Source organism: Leopardus geoffroyi, chromosome B1, assembly GCF_018350155.1.
Source record: "Leopardus geoffroyi isolate Oge1 chromosome B1, O.geoffroyi_Oge1_pat1.0, whole genome shotgun sequence".
Classification (NCBI taxonomy): domain Eukaryota; kingdom Metazoa; phylum Chordata; class Mammalia; order Carnivora; family Felidae; genus Leopardus; species Leopardus geoffroyi.
The window spans coordinates 78189703-78199334 of NC_059327.1; the positions used below are offsets into that span (position 1 = coordinate 78189703).

Below are 9632 nucleotides of genomic sequence, written 5' to 3' on the forward strand. Positions count from 1 at the left end.
ATATTTATAATGTAACTCCTATTTCCTGGGTTCACTCCGAAAGATACAAAGATAATGGAAACCTGAAGCTTATTTGCAAATGTCTTGAGTCTAGTACGGAAGATAGGACGAATTTACAAATAACTGTAATATAGATGCTATAAAGGTATGTCCTCATAGAGAGGGCTAATTAATCAGAAAAGTACCAAAATAAATAACAAACTGTTATTTTCCCCTCTACCTCATTTCCATCTGAATCTTCTCAACAGCTGAAGAATATGCTTTAGATAGACAGGCAAGCTTTGTTTTTCAAATCCCTCAGAAGAGGGGAGGAGATGGTTTTGTTCATCTGAAGGGATGTTCATAAGAGAGATGTTGTCTCTCAAGGAGTGCTTGTTTAACAGCAATTACCACGTGATTAAGTCCAACATTCTGGCAAGAAAGGAAAACCAAAAATATTCATCATGAAGTTATTCAGTTTTAGAAAAGGGAACTATGGCAAAATTTGGGCTTTTCTTAGGGAAAAAATCCTGAAAGAAATAGTTCTGAAAGTAAATAACCATGAAAAAGTCTGGAGACTGTTTAAGAACAGCTTATTGGAAACTCAGGAAAAATGTTTGACTCAGCCCAAAAAGAGCAAGCATTTGAAAATAAACACTAAATGCCTAAATGGCAAAGGAAAGAAGGCGGTTTAAAAAAAGGAGGGGGTAAGGGCAAGGAATCATTTTAGGGAGGAATAGAATTTTCCAGGAAGAAGAGTGGGAATTCTATAAATGTGACAAGTCAAATTTAAACAAATTTAAACAGGACAAGAGCTACTTAATTACAAGGCACCTTGCAAGAGAATCCAAAATAAAACACTAAGGTCCTTAAACAAAGAAAGGAAAGTAGGTAAAGTATTAACAGAACTTCTTGAGATTCAAGATAAGGAGGCTGTACTCAAGCACATGAAGGCAAAACATTTGCTGTAATGTTCATGAAAAAAGGAATTTTATGAAGATATAGCACTTTAAATTGCATTTTAAATGAAGAATCTGTATCAATTAGCTTTTGCTGCCTAACAAATGACTCCAAAACTTAGCTATTTAACACAACAATGATTGGACCATGATTCAGCAGATGGACAATTTGTGCTGGGATCAGCTGGGCAGTTCTGCTGGATTTATCTGTCTCTCACTCAAGTGGCTGCAGTCAGCTCTTGGCTCAGCTGGAGCTGGATGGTCAGGATGGCCTCACCTACCAGTCTGGCAATCCTGAACTTCTCCTTCCTGGTTCCCATCCATGTGGTTTCTGGTCAGGACTGCCACATCCTTGTTAAAGGATGACATGTGCAGCCACAGAGAGTGAGTCTTAATGTATAACCATTCATGTGCCTGGGTTTTGTCTTCCTCATGTCCCATTGGCCAGAGCAAGTCATGTGGTTATGCTCAGATTCAAAGGAGCAAGAATAAAATTCCACCTCTTATTAGAAAGAATGGCAATGTTACATTACAAAGAGATGCATATATAAGCGTAGCAGGGATTATTGTGGCCATCTCTACAGATAATCCATCATAGTTTGCCCACTAGCCACAGAAGAAACTTTCCTCCCACATACAGAATACATTCTCTTTCTTCCCCAGAAGTCACTTCTCATTATGGTATTCATTTTGAATTACAAGATCTTCATCTAAATAAGGTCCAGAAACAGATGAGGATCTTTAGGCACAGTTCCTCAAATGTGACTCCTCTTTATTCAAAGACTTAGCACTAAAGTTATTTATATCATGCACACACACACACACACACACACACACACTATATAATAGAAAGAATAGCTAACAGCAATAGATACTTCCACTCAAATGGGAAGAAAGAAATACAGGTAGTCACACTGGTCGGTAGCTATTGTAAAATCTTTCCAAGTAAACATTAACAAGGGCCTCTACTCCTAGAGAAGGGCATGTTCCTTAATTGGAGCCCAATTTTAATCCCAGGAATGGTTCCCAAGTCCATTGTTCAGTGTAGCTCTAGAAGCCTGAGTCCTATCCATAGAAATTTGGGGCTCAGAGGCTTCTCTTGGTTTCCAACTGTTTCTTTTCTCTTTAGGATAATCTCTCACCAAGTTTTATAAGTTCCCCTATGAAGAGGAATGAAGTCCACTCCTTGTTCCAAAATCTACATCCACAATTTCTTTGGAATAGACACTTCTCTGTTTGGGCAGCATGTCAGGCTGATATAGGAAAGCACCCTTAAAATTACTGAAAGCTCTTTTGTCCAGCTGAAAGAGTCTGCTAAGCACCACCTTACCTCTTCCGGAGGATTTTTAAAGGATCTGATAGCCATATACTTGATTTACCCTTATCAAGGAGCCATTTCTTATTTTGAGAATCTTTTGCCGTCTGGAGAGGTTGGATGTGAAAACAGCTTTATTTTCCAACCTAGAAATTTGGCTTCCCTCTACATCTCTAAATTCTGCTTGCCAAATCATTCTTTCTTTAGCTCCTCTTTTTCTCACACTATCATATAAGGTACAGCGAGAAGAAGGCAATGGACGCTTTAACCATTTGGCCATAATATCATTTTAGGCATATCTACAAGGTTATTAGGTACATTTTTAATCCCATGACAGCTATGTCAACTCTCATGGCTACATAACATGGGTTATCATTTTAGCTGGCTATTGCTGTTTCCTCACCACTTTCCTAGCCTCTAACAGCTCATTTGCCTTTTTTTCAGGCTTTGACAGCAGTTTCTGCATTACTTTTTCAGCCTTCATTTCCAATCTTATTCCAAAGTCATTGCTACATGTTTTGAGTTTTGTTACAGCATCCTACCACTTCTGGTACCAATTTTTGTATCAGTTCAATTTTACTGCATAATAAACTATTCCTGTAAGAAACTGCCTGGAAGAAAACAAGCATATTTTTTGTTGACCACAATTCTGTAGATGGACTGGGAGTTCTTCTGGTCTGGATCAACTCCCTGAGGATTGGAGAGCCTAGAGTGGCCTCGCTTGGATGACCAAGGCCAAGCTAACCTGGGACAAGTGGGCCTCTTTTCACATGGCTCAGCTCCCCAAGGAAGCTAATCCAACTTGCCCACATGGCAACAGTTTTTCTAGGACGGGAAGGGAAGGCAAGCCCCAATGGGCAAACACATTTCAAGCCTTTGTTTGCATATATCTTATTGGCCAAAGCAAGTCACGTGCCAAGCCCATATGCAGGGAGTGGAGAAATAAATTCCACATCTTACTCTGAGACACAACCAACCCACACTGAAAAGGTATGTATTTGTAAGAATGAGAACAATAACTGTGGCCCTCTTTGCAAACATTTTACCACAAAAGCTAACAATTACAGACTTAACATCAGAAAATGCACACAAATGTGCTAGACTGACTGATAAACTAGACAAAGATAAATCATGTATCTTCAGAAAATCGTCAGGCATAGAGAAAGTGACCATAACATATAACTTGACAGAGATGGCCATAAGGCCTGAGATGTATAACCAGTGATCACACTTTCATTCTATGTGAAGATCACTAGAGAAGATTCTAGGGAGTGCAAAAGATGAGTATCAGTTAATGGAATCATAAACTGGTAGAATCAAGTCCACATTTAGGGGCATATAGGATCACTGAAAAGCAGTATTTTATATGCCCCCACCATACAAACATTCCCTTAAATGTCGCCAAGACAAGCAGATCAAAAGCAATATCAAGGGTACCCTGAAGGGAAAAGAAGACAGTATTTCCCAAAATGCCAGCCTTAAACTTAAGGACTGAGATGTGGGAAGCTGGGGTGGAGGTGGGAGCAGGGGGGTGGCAATTAAAGGAAGTTGAAGTGCTATCTCTCCTGACACCCCTAACACATCAGAATTATATCTGCTGAAATGTAACCATAGGAGTGTCTCAGGTCATTTTAACCCCCATTTGGGATAACATTCTTCCTTCTTCTCTTCTAGTTATTTCCCAGGAGTTTTAGGAATTTGTTCTCTGTTGAATTATGGATCTTCCCAGAGCACAAAGTCTGGAGTGATGACCCCAATTGCTATAAACCAGAAACAGCTCTGAGATGGAGCCATAATAAAAAGGTAGAATGTCTAAAAATAACCTAGTAGGGGAAAGGCACCATTTGTAACCAATCTAAAAAATGCTCTGAGAATACATATAGCTATTTCTTTCTTTTGTATCATAGCTACATGAAAAGACTAGAAAGAAAGACATTAAAATTATAACATTGGTTATCTTTGTTGTTTGAACTCTATGATATTTCAGTTTTTCTTTAGTTTGGATGTTTTATATTATAAATATTTCTTTATAAAATAAAGGCAGATTATACATTAGAAATGACAATAATTAAAAATATGAACTGATTCAATATTAAGTCACATTTGCTTCAAATACTTTGTTATAAAAGCAGAGTATAAAATATACATCCTGAGATTATTCTTTCTAAGGTTAAAATAAATGTCACTCTGGGGCACCTGGGTGGCTCAGTCGGTTAAGCATCTGACTTTGGCTCAGGTCATGGTCTCATGGCTTGTGAGTTTAAGCCCCGTGTCAGGTTCTGTGCTAACAGTTCAGAGCCTGGAGCCTGCTTTGGATTTTGTGTCTCCTCCTCTCTCTGCCCCTCCCATGCTCATGCTCAGTCTCTCAATAATAAATAAATGTTAAAAATTAAAAAATAAATAAATACATAAATAATTTAAAAAGTCACTCTTATGAGTGGATAAATATACAGCCTCTCACCCAAAAATTTACTCTAGGAAACAAATTTTGTTTAGGATTTTAATAAATGATTAGGAATATAGGGAGACATTTTCCAACTGTGTAGGTGATTCTGGATGGTTTACTAAATAGAAATCAAATGGCAAATGATGGGAAGAATTTGCAGATTGATTACACAATAATATGACATAGACACACAAATGACCAATGAGTTTCAGGGTGGACAAAATAAAAGAAATGCTGAGGTGGCATTTACAGAGCTTGAAAGTCTGCACCCCTTGAAGAGATTACAATGTAGATAAGATAAGGCATGGGACACTGATTAAGTCAGGGAGATACTTGTTCTTACTATATAAATTCATTAACAGATTGCATGAAGATATATTTATGGGAAACAGACATGAGTCTAAACTCATTTAACATTCCCTAGAAAGGTTTTGTTTTGGCTTTGAACAAAATCTTAACATAAAGCCAAAATTAACACCTTTCCTACTTACCATATTCCCTGTTAAACTCATGTTTTTCAAAAGATGGGGGATGGGGTAGGGAATAAATAGGCTAACTACACTCCATATCTCTTACTTACTATATTATTATTACCCTCCTCTCCACAACTGTGTTAACATCTATTATAGTGTAACGCAACTGTTAAACATTTAGACAGTGAGACCATCTGGCATAGCCTATATGAGAATTTCTACATTGCCAAACATATTAGAAACCATTTGAACCACATATGTAAGAAAAAAAGGGGTGGGGAAGGATATTTATTCAATCACATAAACTATTCCAAAATATAAAAAACAGTGTCAAACAATGTATCAATATCTGAAAATATCTGCTCTACCAAAGTTCGATACTTCTGTAATCATTTTTCCTGTTTTTTAATTGCTCTAACCCCAGCCCCTGAAAAATAGATGGTGTATCTATTAGCCACTTAGTAAACATTTGTAAGTGAATTAGTGAATAAATGAAAAATATTTTTGTATGTGAGAAACTTCTTTTTTGAGAAGAGGCAGCTCCAGGTACTCACAGTGCTTTAGAGTGGAGTCTCTCCATAGTAATATCTTATCTTTGTCTTTGGGTCCATCCAAATTCTACTGTTCTTCCAAACTCATGTCATGATCTTTATGCTACGCGAAATATGTTAGAGAAAGACAAATACCATATTATTTCACTTCTTTGTGCAATCTAAAAAACAAAGCAAATGAATAAACAAACAAAAAGCAGAGTCACACCTATAAATACAGAGAACAATCTGATGGTTGCCCAAGGGAAGGGGGGGAGGTAGAGGATGGGCAAAATGGGTCAAGGGGAGTGGGAGATACAAACTTTCAGTTATGGAATGAGTAAGCCTGAAAATAAAAGATACAGCATTGGGAATATAATTAATGATATGGTACTAGAGTTCTCTGGTGAGCACAGCATAACATATAGAGAAGTCGATTCACTAGAGAAGTTGTACACCTAAAACTAATGTCATATTCTGTGTCAATTATACTCAAATAAAAAAAAATGAAAAAAAAAAACTCATGTTGTAATCTAAATCTTTTAAGATTTCTCTACCAGTCCAGACTTCACTAGTCTTCTAACTAGACTTTATCAGTACACCATATATACATATAACTTTGTTTAACTCTTTCTCAGTGTTTACTATTGATACACATTTTCTGAATGGACTATAACCTTTTCATGCTGTGTCTTCTTCCTAATTTATTAATACAGAAATTAATAAGGCATGGTCCCTGCCCTTAAGAAGATCCACGTAAAATAAACGAGTTCAGCATGTCAAGCATTATATATGCTTTGGTAGACATTTGGGTTGGTTCTCCTAATCACAATTCCACCCTCCTTCTGGTTTAAGGGATTCAAAATCTAATTTCTAAATTTCCCATATGCGCTTGAGGCTAAGTTTTAAAATCTGAGCAAGGACTTGAAGGACAGCTCAAAATAAATGTGGGGTAGCAACCCTCTTCCTGCCTGTATTGATACTGGCAAGCAAGGTCATACAGGTGTGTTGGTGGTGACTGGACTCCATGCCCGAGGCTAGTCACCAGCTAATGACCATGAGGGAAAGTGTGGGAGCAGCAGAAATTTCTGATCTCTGGGTAGCTGCTATGATGGTGTGACCTTCAAATCAATAGTCCAGAGTGACTTTTTAACTTTAGTTCCTTCTAACCTTTGGGGATCCAATTCCCTGAATTAAACACAGCTTGAAATCACTGGTATTATCCATCTTGCTCTGAACTGTGATTAATCCACATGGTATGGTATGAATATAAAGAATAGAGCAGAGGGGGTCCTGGGTGGCTCAGTGGGTTAAGCGTCTGACTTCGGCTCAGGTCATGATCTCGCGGTGTGTGAATTCAAGCCCCACATTGGGCTCTGCGCTGACAGCTCAGAGCCTGGAGCCTGCATCGGATTCTGTGTCTCATTCTCTCTCTGCCCCTCCCCCACTTGTGCTCTGTCTCTCTCTGTCTCTCAAAGATTAATAAATGTGAAAAATTTAAAAAAAAGAGAATAGAGCAGAGACACTAGAAAAGAGCAGTAATAATGGAAAGATAATTGTTCAGCTGAGCCAAGCAGATGAAGGGTGGAAGAACGTAGTGTAAACATGAGAGCACAGTAGTAACTCAGAGTTAAAGACCAGAAAGAAACAGAGATAGAAACAACAGAATGTTTCTATCAGGAAACTTACAGAAAATCTACCCCAGCCCCATTAGTTAAAAAATAAATAAATAAAATAAAAAACACTCAAAGAGGGAAAGGAACTTTATCTGAAAAATAGGAAGTGTGAGTCTAATGGGCACTAGGAGAAAGAGACCTTCTGATGTCCAATCCATTGCTTACTCAACTTACAAGATCCTGTAATTTTTATTACACGAAACTGTTGAGAAGTATGTTGGTATTTCACTTCTTATCTAAAAAAGCATCACAAATCTCAATATGATATTATGGTTGTATTTCTCTTGTTAGTTTTATTTTTTTTAATTCTTTAAAATGTTTATTTATTTATTTTGAGAGGAGGTGTTGGGGAGGGGCAGAGAGAGGAAAGAGAATCCCAAGCAGGCTCTGCACTGTCAGTACAGAGCCCAACATGTGATCTCACGAACTGTGAGATCATGATCTGGGTCAAAACCAAGACTTGGATGGTTAACCAACTGAGCCCCCCCCCCCCAGGTGCTCCTCCATTGTTAGTTTTAAAGGATTAACACAATAGTTACAACTGAGCAGAAAGTATCTTCAAAAGTATATTGAAATGGGTAGCCTCAATAATAATGAGTGAGAATCAAATTCTTCTAACCACTTAGGATTAATCTTTGTATTGCCTGTTTTTAAAAAACATTTCTTGGGGCACCTGGGTGGCTCAGTTGGTTGAGTGTCCAACTTCAGCTCAGGTCATGATCTTGCGGTTCGTGAGTTCGAGCCCCACGTCAGGCTGTGTGCTGACAGCTTGGAGCCTAGAGCCTGCTTCAGATTCTGCATCTCCCTGTCTCTCTGCCCCTCCCTGCTCACACTGTCTCTGTCTCTCAATAATAAATAAACATCAAAAAAATTAAAAAATAAGAAATAAAAACCATTTCTTGATTACCTCTATTTCTCAGCAAATATACTTCCCTCTATAAACACACCAGACAGAACCAGCAATGCTTCTAATCAAACAACACAAGTCCATGAAGGCAGCATTTATATATGCATTTAGTCTGTAAAAGTCCTTCAAAGATATTCACTTATGAATCAACCACACCTTTTTAGAGAAACATACCACAGCTTACTGTTCTCTGTGACACTCCTGAGTCTATGAAAATATAGATTTATTTGAAAATGCTCCTCCTCCTACTTTGAGTATGAGATTTTAACTGTCATCATTAGAAGAGTCAACAGTTTCTTTCTTGGCAAACATTTAACTTACTGAAAAACAATGAAATCTTACAGTTGTGTGTCTTATTTCTGGAAGAGATGGCAAAATTTTCCTGATCCGAGACTCTGGTTTGAAGTAGTTTAAGTGTTATTACCTTCATTTTACTGAGGTAAGTAACGCCTCTGAGATCACTTTCTCTTATAAAGTCATAAAGTTAGTCACAGGCAGGAACAATGTCTGCTCCTGCATTTCTCTGTCTTTTTGGTTTCAAACACAGAGGAATTCACTCTTCAGGTTCAGCTTCATCCATATCCCAGCCATCCTTAACTACAGTAGAAAGTATACTCAGAGCTGTGTCCAGTATGAGTTACCGAGTATAGGCCCCAAGTACATGCAGACCCACAATCTCCAGTCTCCCTAACCTTTACCACGACTATACAATTCTTATGGATGGGCCCCTGCCTTTCTTTACTTGTATCTTCTGGTGTGATTGAAGCCTTGCCTGATCCTCAGTCTGTCCTTGAAGGTTGAAGGAAAGTGCTGACACCCTTGTTATTCCAATATCCTAGAGACTACAATTTGCCTCCTGGATTCCCAGTTCAGGTTGGGATGTTGTTCCAAACACATGGAATCATCTAGAATTATGATGTCACTCACCAGATCAGAATGTAACGGTGTCTACACAGCATTCTTTCTTTATTTTAATGTTTATTTATTTTTGAGAGAGACAGAGAGAGAAAGAGAGTATGAGGGGGAGGAGCAGAGAGAGAGGGTGACACAGAATCTGATGCAGGCCCCAGGCTTTGAGCTGTCAGCCCAGAGCCCGATGCGGGGTTCAAACTCATAAACTGCAAGATCATGACCTGAGCAGAAGTCGGATGCTTAACCGGCTGAGCCACTCAAGCGCCCCAACAGAGCATTCTTGAGAAAAGAATGACTTGCATAAAATGGCCAATAAAGATCCAAAAGACATTATTATAATTTTTATTTCTATTTACTTGTATTACATTGTTTCTCTTTAAATTTAAATTTTGGGGTGTGTTACCCAAAAAACAAATAATCCAGTGAAGAAATGGG

General features: G+C 38.2%; 1 long non-coding RNA gene across 2 annotated transcripts; it reads right to left on the reverse strand.

Moving 5' to 3' along the window:
• Nucleotides 1–226: 226 nt before the first annotated feature.
• LOC123582943 lies at nt 227–9164 on the reverse strand. 2 transcript variants are annotated; one of them, XR_006704664.1, is made up of 4 exons: nt 8710–9164; nt 8460–8605; nt 5727–5826; nt 227–411 (listed from the first exon to the last, which is right to left on the reverse strand). It is a non-coding gene; the product is annotated as an uncharacterized LOC123582943 (long non-coding RNA). The 2 variants fall into 2 exon arrangements; XR_006704661.1 differs by having other exon boundaries at nt 8460–9164.
• Between the last annotated feature and the right edge of the window lie 468 nt (nt 9165–9632).